Source organism: Molossus molossus, unplaced genomic scaffold (genome assembly GCF_014108415.1).
Source record: "Molossus molossus isolate mMolMol1 unplaced genomic scaffold, mMolMol1.p scaffold_m16_p_1, whole genome shotgun sequence".
Lineage (NCBI taxonomy): Eukaryota > Metazoa > Chordata > Mammalia > Chiroptera > Molossidae > Molossus > Molossus molossus.
In genome coordinates, this window is record NW_023425344.1 from 125,418,534 (window position 1) to 125,434,544 (window position 16,011).

At 37.6% G+C, this 16,011-nt stretch overlaps 1 protein-coding gene across 6 annotated transcripts in view; it reads right to left on the reverse strand.

Moving 5' to 3' along the window:
- Positions 1–16,011, reverse strand: part of CCNY (cyclin Y) — a 290,463-nt gene that overhangs the window by 36,585 nt on the left and 237,867 nt on the right. The window lies entirely within an intron of this gene.

Consider the following 16,011-nt stretch of genomic DNA (forward strand, 5'->3'; position numbering starts at 1 on the left):
TGTAGAATATAATGAACATAATAGTCTGAGGAATGGGGTAGTCCCAGAGATGTGGAAGTGGGGTACAGACTGACAATCCCCAGAAGAGGGGGTAGTGGGGGAGAGATAAACCGCAGAACTTATATGCATGTATGCATGAACAGTGGACATGGACAACAAACTGGGGACAGGGCTGGGGGAAAGGGGGAAGGGGGAATCAGAGGGGGGAAAAGGGAGAAACATCTGTAACAAAAATTAATTAATAAAAAATAAATTAATTAATAAATAAATAAATAAAAAGGAGCCAGGCCTAAGCCATAAGAGCCCCTCTTGTTTTATTTTTTATTTTTTTCCTTTATTGATTTTAGAAAAGAAGACGGGAGAGGAGGAGAGAGATAGAAACATCAATAAGTGAGAACATCGATTGGCCACCTCCTGCATGCCCCTCAGTGGGGATTGGGGTCCACAACCTGGGCATGCGTCCTGACCAGGAATCGAACCGGCAACCTCTTGGTGCATGGTCGACGCTCAACCAGTGAGCCACACCGGCCGGATGAGCCCTTCTTGTTTTAACATCTGGAGAGAGGGTGAAGCGGCAGCGAAGGAAGGGGAATCAAGTCTGTTATGTTTTGCTCTTAAGTCTTATAATCGTTTGAAGAAACAACAAGGCAAATCTAGGTGTTTCTGAGTGCCTGAATTAGGCTTACAATGTTATACAGGGCATCTGAGAAGGAAACTGAAATGGTCTCTTTAACAGTAGAAATAAAACTGTAGAAGCAAGGCCACTTCGGGCAGTGACTATGTATGTGGATGGAGAGTGGTGAAAGTGGGCATTCCTGTCTTGTTCCTGTTAAGGGAAATGCTTTTAGTTTTTGCCCATTGAGTATGATGTTGGCTGTAGGTGTCAAGATATGATCCCTCTATTTCCACATTGCTGAGTGTTTTTATCAGAAATAGGTGCTGGATTCTGTCAAATCCTTTTCAGCATCCATTGATACGATTATATAGTTTTTATCTTTCATTTTGTTTATGTGGTGTATTACATTTATTGATCTGAGAATATTCCACCAGCCTTGCATCCCTGGAATGAATCCCACTTGGTCATGGAAAATAATTTTTTTAATGTATTGCTGGATCTGATTTGCTAATATTTTGTTCAGGATTTTGGCATCTATGTTCATCAGGGGTATTGGCTGGTAGTTTTCTTTCTTTGTAGTGTCTTTATTAGAACTATGCTGGCCTCTTAAAACGAGTTTGGAAGTCTTCCTTCTTGAGTTTTTTGGAATAGTTTGAGGAGAATGGGTGTTAGATCTTGTTTGAATGGTAAAACTCCTCTATGAAGCCATCAGAGCTTGGGGTTTTGTTTGTTGAGAGTTTCTTGATTACATCTTCAATTTCCTTGGTTGTTACAGGTGTGTTCAAGGTTTCACTCTCTTCGCGGTTCAGTTTGGGGAGACTGTGTGATTCTAGAAATCAGTCCATTTCACCTAGATTGTCCAATTTTTTGACACGTAATTGCTCGTAGTATGTGTTAAGGATCCTTTGTATTTCTGTGGTGTCAGATGTTACTTTTCCTCTGATTTTTTAAATTTGGGTTCTCTCTCTGTTTCTTAGTGAGTCTGGCCAAGGGTCCATCAATTTTGTTTTTCTTTTCGAAGAACCAGCTCCTTGTTTCACTGATCTTTTCAATTGTTTTTTTTCTTTTTTTTAGTTTCATGTCATGTTGTTCTGCTCTGACCTTTACTATTTCTTTCCTTCTACTTGCTCCGAGTTTTTCTTTTTGTTTACTTTCTGGCTCTTTAAGTTGTGAGGTTAGATGGTCAATTAAAATTTTTTCTTGTTTCCTGAGGTAGGCCTTTAGTGCTATGAACTTCCCTCTCAGGACTGCTTTCACTGTGTCCCATAGATTTTGTGTTCATTTTCATTGGTATCCAGGAATTTTTTAATTTCTTCCTGGATCTCCTTGGTAACCCATTCATTGTTTAATAACACCTCCATGTACTATTTAACCTCCATGTGTTTGAATGTTTGAGTATTTTTATTGTGATTGATTTCTAGCTTCAAACCACTGTGATCTGAGAAGATGCTTGATATGATTTCAATCTTTTTGAACTTGTAGAGACTTAGTTTGTACCCTAACATGTGGTTTATCTTTGAGAATGTCCTATATGCATTTGAGAAGAATGTGAGTTTTGCCATTTTGGAGTGTAATTCTCGACAGATATCTATTAAATCCATTTGATGTAGGGCATGATTTAGAGTCTCTGTTTTCTTGTTAATTTTTTGTCTAGAGGATCTATCCAGTGATGCCAGCAGGGTGTTGACGTCCCCTGCTATGACTGTATTGCTCTCGATTTCTCCTCTGAAGTCCTCGAGAAGTTTTTAAATATATTTTGGTGAGCCTTTATTGGGTGCATATACATTTACTAAGGTTATATCCTCCTGTGGACAGAACCTTTCAATATTATGTAGTGTCCTTCATTGTCTCTAGTTATGGCCCTCATTTTGAAGTTCATTTTATTGGCTATAAGTATTGCTACCTCAGCTTTTTTCTCGTTCCATTTGCTTAATAGTTTTTCATCCCTTCACTTTCAACCTATGTCTTTCGTTGTGAGATGGGTCTCATGTAAACAACATATAAATGAGTCATGTTTTTGTATCCATTCAGCTACTCTGTGTGTTTTGATTGGATCATTTAATCCATTTAAATTGAAGGTTATTACTGATATGTACTTATCTACTGCCATTTTTGTTTACTGACATTATATATTTTTTCCTATTACTTCTACTTATTACAGCAGTCCTTTCAACATTTCTTGCATTGGTGGTGTGTTGCTAATATATTCCCTTATCCATTTTTTGTCTGGGAAGCTCTTTATTTCACCTTCTATTTTGAATAACAGCCTTGCTGGGTAGAGTAGTCTTGGATTCAGATTCTTGTTTTTCATGACCTTGATTACTTCATGCCATTCCCTTCTGGCTTGTAGTGTTTCTGTTGAGAAGTCAGCTGATAGCCTTATGAGGCTGCCTTTGTAGGTAACCTGTTGCTTATCTCTTGCTGCCTTTAGGATTCTCTCTGTCTTTAATTTTGGACATTTTAAGTTTTACGTGTCTTGGTGTGGGCCTCTTGGGGTTCTTCTTACCAAGGGTTCTCTGTACTCCTTGAACTTGTATGTCTTATTCCTTCACCAAATTAGGGAAATTTTCTATTACTATTTCTTCAAAGATATTTTCTAACCCTTGCTCATTTTCTTCTTTTTCTGGAACCGCTATGATGCAGATTTTGTATGGTTCATGTCCCATAGTTCTCTTAAGCTGTCTTTCTGTTTTTTAATTGTTTTATTCTTTTTGGTTCTGATTGGGTGAATTTTTCTACCCTATCTTCTAATTCACTGATCTGATCCTTGGCTGTTATTACTTCCAATGTGTTCTTTATTTCTGCTATATCACTCATTTGTGCTTGGTGGTTTTTCATTTCCAGTTGGTTATCTTTTTTTTTTTTAATTTATTTTTATTTTTTAATTTTATTTTTGTTACAGATGTTTCTTTTTTACCCTATTGGCACCCTCCTCCCCATTCCCCAACCCCATCCCCGACTTTGTTGTCCATGTCCATTGGTTATACATACATGCATATGCATGTTCTGTGGTTTATCTCTTTCCACACCCCCACCACCCCCTCTTCTGAGGGTTGTCAGTCTGTACCCTACTTCGGTGTTTCTGGGTCTACCCTATTCCTCAGACTGTAATGTTCATTATATTCCATATATAAGTGAGATCATGTGGTATTTGTCTTTTTCTGCTTGGCTTGTTTCATTTATGATAATACTTTCCAGGTCCCTCCATGTCGTCTCAAAGGATAAGAGATCTTTCTTTCTTACAGCTGCATAGTACTTTATTGATTTTCAATGTTTCTATATATTTACTCATGCTGTTGAGCTCCCTAATTATCATTACTCTGAACTCTACCTCTGAAAACTTCCTTAATTCCATTTCATTTATCTCTTCTTCTGTAGAATTCTCTTGTTCTTTCATATGGGATTTGTTTCTTTGTTTCACCATTTTGTCTGTCTCAGTGGGTTTTGGAGCCTGCCAAATTTTCCCTGTTGCTGTTCCACTGATTGTGATTCCCTCTACTGGGCTTGGATGAGTGTGGGAGGACCCATGTTAAACACCACTGTCAAGTCTTACTTGCCTGGGTAGGTTTGCAGGGCAATCAAAGGTTCAGTTTTCCTCTAGCTTTTGCCTGCTGGCTATTTATCCCAGTTACTTGACGAGTCTTGCATTATAGCCTTCAGCTGAATGAAAAATATCCCTCAGATGTTCAGGGTAAGACGATTTCCAGCAGGTGGGGCAGATGCGTACTAGGCCCCCACATTTTTAAAGCAACAGAAAAAGGAGGTTGTGAAACAATCTTTATCCCGATCTCTAAGATTCTATCCCTTTACAGTATGAGCTATGCAAATCTCTTCAAGCACCCCACTGAAATAGATTCTCATTGGCTCGATGCAAACAGGTGGCTCTCAACTTTTTTCTTAGTTTACACCTTTGTTGATACATATTAATAAATATCTAGATGATATTGGGAATAATAATTAATGCTTGAGAAACACCAATAGGCATCCACCAAGTCTGATATTCCATTAGGGCTAACTAAAGGAATTAGGTACTATAATACACTCCATTAGTGAGTAAAGGCAGTTGTTATATTGGGAGATATGGCATTCATAATAAGTTCCAATTAATAGCATTCAATTTAGCAGAACTTGCTAGTAAAGCTATATTCAAGGGTCAGCTGCAATTTCTTTAAACTCCCCTTTCAATATTTTAATTGAAATGAAATAATATACAATTAATTTTCTTCTAAACAATATCTTTAAATCACTGCTAACAGGACACTCTTGCTCAATTAAATTTTCAGATTTAAATTAATGAGAAGGACTACCCTACAGAGTCTCTAGAAAATACAGGTTAGTGAGCAATTAACAGAGTTACACAGAGCATTCAGTTAACTGCACATAACAGAACTGTTCACAATGGCATGGGGAAGGAGTAAAATGCAAACTAGTGGAATTAAAGATATGTATAATCAAAATTCTGATGATGCTTAAATTATTTCAATCTGATTTTAACGAGTAACACTAGGTCTCTAATCTTAAACTCTCTATCACCTAGAGTTTAGCCAACTGGTGATTTAACCACTGATTCTTACTTCCTGGCAAATGGAAGAGCACATGAATGAGATATTTGGACTCATCACTGAACAGATGTCATTTGACTTCCTTACAAACTATTAAAGTGTCCAGAGAAAGCAGCCTTCTGGGTCAGAATCAATATATTCCACTGGTTACTTCACTATCAGAATACCAGGCTCTGAGAGGCACTTTTAGGCTAAAATCCAGGGGCTAAGTGGTACCAATATCTGAACTCTGTCAAGGTCACCCAAGCTGGGATTCAACTCGGCTGAGCATGACTGGTATTCCTGATATACAGATATAACAAGTACAAGCAATACATCACCTAAGGAGAGAGAGCCTCCCCACTCCTTAAAAGTGGGCTGTAGATAGTCATTTCCTTCAAAGAGTGCAGCACAGAAAGTGAAGAAAGAAAAAAAAAAATAGAGTAATTTTCCAGTGGATGAACTGGACAAACACGAGCAAGTCAGGTGGTCAAGGTTACTGTCAACAGTGATAAGTCATGTTGACAGTATGTACCTTTGATAGGATATGATGAAAATGGAATTTTACCTCTGTGGTTTTGCTCCCCAAGATACACAGTCCCAGTCCACTCATGAGAAAAACACCAGACAAATCCCAATTTAGGGATATTCTACAAAATACGTCACCAGTAGTCCTCAAAACTGTCAAGATCATCAAAAAGAAGGAAAGTCTGAGAAACCATCACAGACAAGAGGAGCCTAAGGAGACACGACAACTAAATGTAATGTGGTATCCTGGGTGGGATCTAGAAACATGTTGTATTATAAAGCTGTACAACTGAAATTTATGCTACTAAGCAATGTTACCCCAATACATTTAATTTTAAAAATTTCTTTTTAAAAAGACATCTATGAAAATGAAAATGACCCAAACATATGCAATGTGGCTAAAGCTTAGAGGGAAGTTTATTACTATAAATTCCTGTATTAAAAAAGAGGCTCTCAAATAAATAACCTAACCTTCCACCTTATGCAACTAGAAGAAAAAGAACAAATTAAACCTAAAGCAAGTAGAAAATGAGGAATTAATAGAGTGAAAATAAATGAAATAGAGAATAGAAAAACAGAGAAATATCAATGAAAACAAAAGCCAGTCTTTGGCAAGATCAATAAAATGATCATTTAGCGAGAACAACAAAGAAAAAGAGATGAGACTCAAATTAGTAAAATCAGAAACAAAAGGGGGCATAACAATAGACTTTACAGAAATAAAAAAAATTAAAACGAAACACTATGAATAGCTGTATGCCAACAAATTGGTTAACTTAGATGAAATGGACAAATTCCTAGAATGAAACAAAATGACTCAAGAAGAAATAGATAACTGGAATAGACCTATAACAAGCAAAAGAGACTGATGTGGTAATGTAAAAACTTCCAACAAAGAAAAACCCTGGCCACGATAGCTTCAGTGGTGAATTCTACCAAACACTTGAGATTGAATACCAATCCTTCCCAAATGCTTCAGAAAAATACATCTGGAAGAAACACTTCCAATTCATTCTATGAGGCCAGCATTATTGTGATTTCAAAACCAAAGATATCACAAGAAAACCAAAAATCAATACCTCTTACAAACACAGATGCAAAAACCCTCAACAAAATACTAGCAATCCAAGCCCAGCAACATATAAAAATAATTATATACCATTATCAATTGAGAAAATTTATTCCAGGAATGCAACGTTGATTTAACATATCAACAGAATAGAGGACAAAAGCTGCAAATTCAATCACAGATGCAGAAAAAGCATTTGTCAGAATCCAATATTTTTTCAAGATAAAAAAAACACCCCACAAATTAGGAACAGAATAAAACTTCCTCAATTTGACAAAGGGCATCTATGAAAAACTCATAGCTAACATCATATTTAATGGAGAAAGATTGAAATCTTTTCCCCTAAGATCAAGAGCAAGACAAAGCATTCTAACCACTTCTTTTCAACACTGTGCTAGAGGATCCAGGCAATTAGGCCAGAAAAAAATAAATAAATAAAAGGCATCCAGATTGGAAAGGAAGAGGTAAAAAAAAAATCTCTATTTGCACATAACATGACCTTACATATATAAAATCCTAAGGAATCTAGCAAACTAAAATAAGTTGAGCAATGTAGAAGAACATAAAATCAATCTATAAAAATAAATTATATTCCTATACACTAGCAATGAACAATTGAAAATGAAATTAAGAAAACAATTCCACTTAATAGTATGAAATAGAATTAAATAACTAGGAGTAAATTTAACAAAAAAAAGTGTAAGGCTTGGACACTGAAAACTATAAAAATTGTTGAAAGAATCTGAAGAAAATATAAATAAATGTAAAGACAACACACATTCATGTATGAAAGGCTTAGTATTATTAAGACTATAATCCTCCCCAAAGTGATCTACAAATGGATGCCATTCCTATCAAAATCTCAGTTGATTTTATTTCTTTGTTTTTCAGAAACTAACAAGCTGATTTAAAAATTTATCTGGATATGCAAAGATCACAAAAGACAAAATAATCTTGAAAGAAAGAACAAAGTTGGGAGAATCATACTTCCTGATTTCAACTACTAAGTTATGGTGACCAAGACACGATGGTACTGACATAAGGACAGACATACAGTTCAATGGAATAAAATGGAAAGTGTAGAAATGAAATTTCTCATTTATGGTCAAATGATTTTTGACAAGGGTGTCAAGACAATTCAAAGAAAAAAAAAAACAGTCTCTTCAAGAAATGGTGTTGGGGCAACCACATACATGCAAAAGTATGAATCTGGATGCCTATCTCATGAAAATACCTCAAAATAGATCAGACTCCCAAATGTAAGAGCTAAAATTATACAATGCCTAAAACATAAGAGTAAATCACATGACCTTGGGTTATACAATGGTTTCTTAGATACAACATTAAAAGCACAAGTGACAAATTAAATAATATAAAAATTGGGTTTCATGAAAATTAAAACCTATGTTACAAATGATACCATTAAGAAACTGAAATGACAATACACAGAATAGGAGAAAATATTGGTGAATCATTTATCTGACAAGGGATTTGTACTTGGAACATACAGAGAACTCTCAGAATTGAACGATAAAAAGACAACCCAAATTAAAAAATGCACAAAGGATCTGAATAGACATTTCTCCAAAGAAAATACATAAATTCCCAATAAGCACATTAATCATTAGGGAAATACAAATTAAAACTATTAAAAAAATAAAAAAAATAAAAAAAAAAAAAAATAAAAAGCCCTGGCCAGTTTGGCTCAGCGGTTAGAGCGTCCGCCTGCGGTCCGGAGAGACCCGGGTTCGGTTCCCGCTAAGGGCATGTACCTCGGTTGCAGTTTGTCCCCGGCCCTGGTTGGTTGTGCGGGTGGCAGCCACTCGATGTGTCCCTTTCACATCGATGTTTCCCTCTCTCTCTCTTCCTCTCTCTCCCTCCCACTCTATCTGTACAAAAAATGGAAAAATGTCCTCGGGCGAGGATTAAAAAAATAAAAAAAATAAAAAAAAAAAAAAAAACAAATTAAAACTACAATGAGATAGCACTCCACACCCACCAGAATGGCAACAATCAAAAAGGCACTAAGAAGTACTGACAAGGATATGATGTGAAAAAACTGAAGCCTTCCTAACATTGCCAATGGGAATGTAAAATGGTACAGCCACACTGGAAAACAGGCTGTACCTCATAACATTAAACACAGATTTACCATCTGACCTAACAATTCCATTTCTAGGTATATACAAGAAAAATGAAAACATATGCACACTCAAAAATGTGTGCACAAAAGTTCACAAAAGCATTATCCATAATGGGTAAAAAGCAGAAACAACTGGAATGTCTATCAAGCAATAAACAAAATGTGGTATATCCATATAATGAAATATTCTTTGGAAATAAAAAAATGAAATACTGTACATGTTAAAATATGGATGAACTTTGAAAACATGTGGTAAGTAAAAAGAAGCCAGTCACAAAAGACCACAGATTATATGAATCCATTTATATGAAATGTCCAGAGTAGGCCAATTCAGAGAGGCAGAAACTAAATTGGTGGCTACCTGGGTCTGAGGTAGAGATTGGGAACAAAGGGTGACTGCTAAAGGACAAGGGGTATCTTTATAAGGTGATGAAAATATTCTGAAATTAGGTTGAGGATGGTTGGACCATATATTAAAAACCACTGAAGTGCTCATGTTAAATGGGCGGATTCTAGGGTATGTGAACTGTATTTTAATAAAGCTATAAAAATAATAAAAAATAATTAATGAAAAGGTGATATATCTCCTCTTGTCTGGTTAGTTCTCACTTTGCCACCTCCATTTCTCCTTGATTCCCCTTTTGTTTATGCCTGACTCCTCTTCATCAGTTACTAACTTCCCATCTTCCTCCCATTACCCATTATCACAGCTGTCCAGATAGAACCAACTTTGTCAACAACACTCAGTCAGGGGCCTAGCTGAGCAATGATGTCTCCACAGCTAAAGACTTTGCCACCCTCCTTTCAGAAAGCTCACCTTAATAACTTAAGCAGTAAAATAGCAGAATATGAGTTTAAACCACTAGTAGAGACGGGAAAGACTACTACAGAATGTTCCTCATGTTTCAGACAAAGTGTGGGGCACTTTAACACCATTTTTATTTATTTCAGACAGTAGGTAGTCATTACCATGCTTACTTTGCACATTTAATAAATATTTATTGAACATGTATTATGTATCAGGATATGTTCCAGATACTGGTCATATTGCAGTAAACAACTATAAAGATAAAAAAATAGAAAATAATTAATCATAGAACTTATAGACAAAGTAAAATAAAAAAGTAACCTAAAGAATGTTAATTGGTGATTAAGTACTGTGGAGAAAAACAAAGCAGGAAATGATGGGAAGGAAATTTGGAGGGAGGAGGGAGAAGGAAGGTTACAATTCAAAATATTATGGCCCCACTGATATGACCTTTGAGCAAAAACTTGAAGGAAGGCAGGGAGGTGCCACACATATATCTAAGAAACAGGATTCCAGGTAGGTGTCAAGTGTCAAAGTCCTGAGGCAGCTATGTGTCTGGGTGCCATAGTGGCTGGAGCAGACTGTCCAGAGGTGGCAGTTGTGGCAGCTGAATTGAGATGAAAATGAGGTCTGATCCTGCTGGGGCCCTATGGGGCATGCAAGGGCTTTCTTAATGCCTGCCTCTGAGGAAGATGGGGAATGACTGGAGGTTGTTAGCAGAGGAGCCTACAAAGCAAGAAAAATAATGGCTCAGGACAAAGACCTGGGCCCCTTTCTCCTGTCACCTCTGAGTCACAACTGATTATTTTAAGGGTGAACATCAGACACAAAAAGGAACTGATCCAATCACTGATGGAGCCAATCAAAATTAATCCCCTCTCCAAAATCTGAACTAAACAAAAGAGATGAAATTAGCCAGTGTTGGGACTTACATAAAAAAGTGATGTAGAGCCAAAGTTAGGACAGCTACTTTTGTTAGTGCAGGCAGCTAGTTATTAACAAAGGCAGGGAGCAAATAAAATCAGATATTAAGCCAGATTAACGAGAGAGGGGCAGCTTCACAGTCACTCAGGGCATTGTAAACAGGAAGAATTGGGTTTCCAATCTTCCCAGGGAACCACCAACCTAATCCCACAGCTGAGACATGCACAATAGAAGCCAGATGAAGAGATAAAACTATGAAGCATGTGCAGTAAGAGCCAAAATAGCAACCACAAAGGGGAGGAGTCTAGCCTGGGAAAATCTGAGAAAAAAGACCAGATAGGATAAGGGCATGAAACCTCAGAAGATCCAGGAAAGGGACTGGATAGGGGTAGGCACCAGAATAGCCCAGGGAAGATCTAGGAAAAAGTCTGTATAGTTTGAAAGAAATCCTGCTCTCTCCTAAGCCCAAGGAAATACAATCAAAGCTTAACACAGACATAGGTGGGAGCTCTCTCTCCATAGCAGCCACAGGGCCTGAGTATGACAGCTGCAGCAGCGGGCCTAAGCGCAGCATCGAATGTGGGCCAGAGGAGAGCAGAGGCTAAGCTAGATTACTGAAGCTTCAGATGCCAATGCTAGGGTAATGGCACAGCATCTCTGTACCCTGGCCCTCCTCCTGAGTTCAGTGGGGACAAGTGTGGGCCTGCGGCCCCAGAGACTAGACTTCTTCCACAGCAAGAGGAAGCTGAGCCACCTGGTCGTGCATAAGTCAGTGTGGCTGCCTCTTCAGGTGCATCTATGCCCTATATGCCCCTCCAATAAATCTTGTCACTGCACCCAAATCTTCCTATGCATGTAACCTTTTTTAAAAAATTTTTTTCTTTATTGATTTTAGAGAGAGAGGAAGGAAGAAGTGGAGAGAGACGGAAATATCGAGGAGAGAGAACATAGAATGGCCGCCTCCTGCAGGCCTCCCACTGGGGATTTTGCCCACAACCTGGGCATGTGCCCTGACCAGGAATTGAACCAGCAACCTCTTGGTGCATGGGCTGACACTCAACCACTGAGCAACATCGGCCAGGCTATGTGTGTATTCTTCAAATGCATTTCCTATGAGACTGTGGTAGAATCCTCCTCCTTCCAGCAATACTTTCCTCCTCCTTCCAGCAATACTTTCCTGGCTCAAACGACCAGAGGCCAAACAAAATTAATGCTGAAGACCAGCAGGAAGGAGCAGAGGCATGAGGAGGCAGCCCCCAGAGGTTGACGGAAAAAGAGAAGAACCTGTTGATCTCATTATACAGCCTGAAGTACTTCCATGTGGAGGACAAGAAATACATGGGACTCAGGACTTTCCAATAAATCTCCGGCCTTGGCCTCTTTCTGTGGGTTTCTGTCCTTATAATAAACAAAATATCTGGATTAGGCAAGCAGCGAGCTTATTTAGTCATAGAAAAGCTTTTAGCATATCCTGCAAGGCTAAAGAAATATATTTAGTGGATTCCAAAATGGCAGCAGAGTGAATGGAATCTACACAGACCATCTCTCAGGACCAAACTGCAATTACAACTAAAAGGTAAATCGTCAGTAAAAAGCAACAGAAAAGCAGCTGGGGGAACACATGCAACAGGGTCAGGAAAAAAGGACACTGAATGGAGCCTGGTAGGTCTGGGGAGGTGCCAGAGGGTGGGCTGGGAGCCCATGAACAGCAGTTATTTTAGGGGTGAGCAGCTCCCTTGGGATTAAAATCCCAAACTGGCTCCACAGCACAGAGGGCCAGGACAGAGCACTAAATAAGCTACAGCCACTCACCCTGGGCTCTGGGAAAGGGAAGGCAGACTGGACTGGAACTGTGAGGGCACACATGGGATTGGGAGAGCACTGAGAGTTTTTGCTGAATCATAGCCCTACAGGACAGTGGCCATTGCTAAGGAGCCCCTTCCTGGGGAGAAGCAACAGCCCCTCCCTCAATGATTTAACCCTACCCAAAAAATGCAAATTGAGGCTCATTAACAACTAGCATCTGCCCCACCCTCTGGAAATCCTCTTACCCTGAATACCTGAGGGATATTTTCATTCAGCTGAGGGCTACAACCCAAGGCTCATCAAATAATTGAGACTAATAGCCTCCAGGCAAAAAGCTAGAGGATAACTGAACCTTCCTGGGCTTGCAAATCTACCAAGGAAAGTAAGACTTGAAGGTGGTGTTTAATGTGGGTCCTGCCACACTCATCTAAAACCAGTAAAGGGAGCCAAAAACAGCAGAACACCACCCCCCACAGGAAAAATTTGGCAGGCTCCAAAACCCACTGAGAAAGCCAAAATGGTGAAACAAAAAAACAAATCCCAAATGAAAGAACAAGAGAACTATATCGAAGATGAGATCAATGAAATGCAGCTAAGCAAGTTGTCAGAGGTAGAGTTCAGAGCCATAATCTTGAGGAAGTTCAACAGCATGAGTAAGCAGCTCAACATCACAAGATACAGAAACACTGAAAACCAACCAAGTGGAAATGAGGAATGACATAGCAAAAATAAAGAACACATTGAAAGGAATAACCAGCAAAGTAGAGGAAAGGTGAAGACTGGAACAGTGAATTAGAAGACAGGGCAGAAAGAAAAAAAAAAAAATCAAACAATCTAAACACCAAAAGGAAAAAAAACAATTAAAAACAGGAAGAAAGCTTAAGAGAACTGTGGAACAACTGAAATGTAACAACAATTGCATCATAGAAGTTCCAGACGAAGAAGAAAATGAGCAAGGGTTAGAGAATATTTTGAAGAAATACTGACAGAAAACTTCCCTAACTGGGTGAGGGAAGAAGGCATTCAAGTTCAAGAAGCACAGAGAGCCCCAAATAAGAACCCAAAGAGGCCCACAACAAGACAAATAATAATTAAAATGCCAAAAATTAAAGACAAAGAGAATCCTAAAGGCAGCAAGAGATAAGCAACAGGTTACCTACAAAGGAAGCCCCATAAGGCTCTCAGCTGACTTCTCAACAGAAACACTACAGACCAGAAGAAAATGGCATGAAGTAATCAAGGTAATGAAAAAAATATCTGAATCCAAGACTATGCTGTCCAGCAAGGCTATCATTCAAAATAGAATGTGAAATAATGAGCTTCCCAGACAAAAAGAAGCACAGGGAATATATTAGTACCAAACTAGCACTGCAAGAAATGTTAAAATTATTGCTATAATTAGAATTAGAAAGAAAAATATAAGCACAATAAACAAAAAGGCAATAAAGAAGTACATATCAATAATAACCTTGAATATAAATGTATTAAATGCTCCAATCAAAAGACACAAAGCAGCTGAATGGGTTAGAAAGCACGACTCATATATATATTGTTTACAAGACACCCATATCACAACAAAAGACTCACATAGGTTGAAAGTGACGGGATGGAAAAAATCTTCCAAGCAAATGGAAAGGAAAAAAGGCTGGGGTAGCAATATTTATATCTGATAAAGTAGATTTCAAAATAAAGGTCATAACTAGAGACAAAGAAGGCCACTACATAATATTGAAAGGATCTATCCAACAGGAAGATACAACCTTGGTAAATATATATGCACCCAATATAGGAGCACCAAAATATTTAAAAATTTTCTGGAGAACTTCAAAGGAGAAATCGACAACAATACAATCATAGAAGGGGACTTCAACACTCTGCTGACATCACTGGATAGATACTTTAGACAAAAAATGAACAAGAAAACAGACCCTAAATGATGCACTAGATCAAATGGATTTAATAGATATCTACAGAGAATTACACCCTAAAACTGAAAATTTCACATTCTTCTCAAGTACACAAGGGACATGCTTGAAGATAGACCAAAAGTTAGGACACAAACTAAGTCTCTACACGTTCAAGATGATTGAAATCATATCAAACAGTTTTCTCAGATCACAATGGCATGAAACTAGAAATCAATTACAACAAGAACATGCAAAGACATTTGAACACATGGAGGCTAAACAGCATGTTATTAAACAATGAATGGGTTACCAAGGAGATCAAGGAAGAAATCAGAAACTTCCTGGATACCAATGAAAGTGAACACACAACACAAAATCTATGCGATTCAGCAAAAGCATTTCTGAGAGGGAAGTTCATAGCACTACAGACATAACTCAAGAAACAAGAAAAATTTCATATTGACTATCAAACCTATTTCTAGATCTTTTTAATTAACAAATTAAATAACTAGAAAGCAAACAAAAAGAAAAACCCAAAGGAAGTAGAAGGAAAGAAATAGTAAAGATCGGAGCAAAAATAAATGACATAGAGTCCAAAAAAAAACCATTCAAAAGATCAATGAAACAAAGAGCTGGTTCTTTGAAAAGATAAACAAGATTGATAGACTCTGTTAGACTAACCAAGAAACAAAGAGAGAGAACCCAAATACACAAAATCAGAAATGAAAGAAAAGAAGTAACAACTGACACCACAGAAATACAAAGGATCGTTAACAAATACTATGAAAAATTATACAGCAACAAATTGGACAATCAAAGCAAAAAGGACAAATTTCTAGAAACACACAGTCTCCCAAAACTAAACCAGGAGGAGAGAAAAAAAAACTTGAACACACCAATAACAACTAAGGAAATTGTAGATGTAATCAAGACTCTCCCAGCAAACAAAAGACCAGGCCCGGACTGCTTCACAGGGTAGTTTTACCAAACATTCAAAAAACTAACACCCATTCTCCTCAAACTATTACCAAAAACTCAAGAAGAAGAAAGACTTCCAAACTCATTTTATGAGGCCAGCATAATTAGAATTCCAAAACAAGATAAAGACACTAAAAACAAACAAAACTAAAGGCAAATATCCCTGATGACAAAACCCTTAACAAAATAGTAGCAAATCGGATTCAACAATACATTAAAAAAACTTATTCACCACAACCAAGTGAGATTCATCCCAGGGATGCAAGGCTGGAACCATATTCACCAATCAATAAATGTGATACACCACATAAACAAAATGAAAGATAAAAACCATATGATTATATCAATAGATGCTGAAAAAGCATTCAACAAAATCCAGCATCCATTTCTGATAAAAACACTCAGCAATGTGGAAATAGAGGAATCATATCTCGACATAAAAAAGGCCATATAAGAAAAACCAACATCATACTCAATGGGCAAAAACTAAAAGCTTTTCTTTTAAGAAAAAGAACAAGACAGGAATGCCCACTTTCACCACTCTTATTTAACATAGTACTGGAAGTCTTAACCACAGCAATCAGACATGAAGAAAAAATAAAAGGGATACAAATTGGAAAAGAGGAAGTGAAACTGTCATTAGTTGTAGATGACATGATGTTATACATAGAAAACCCTAAAGACTCCATTA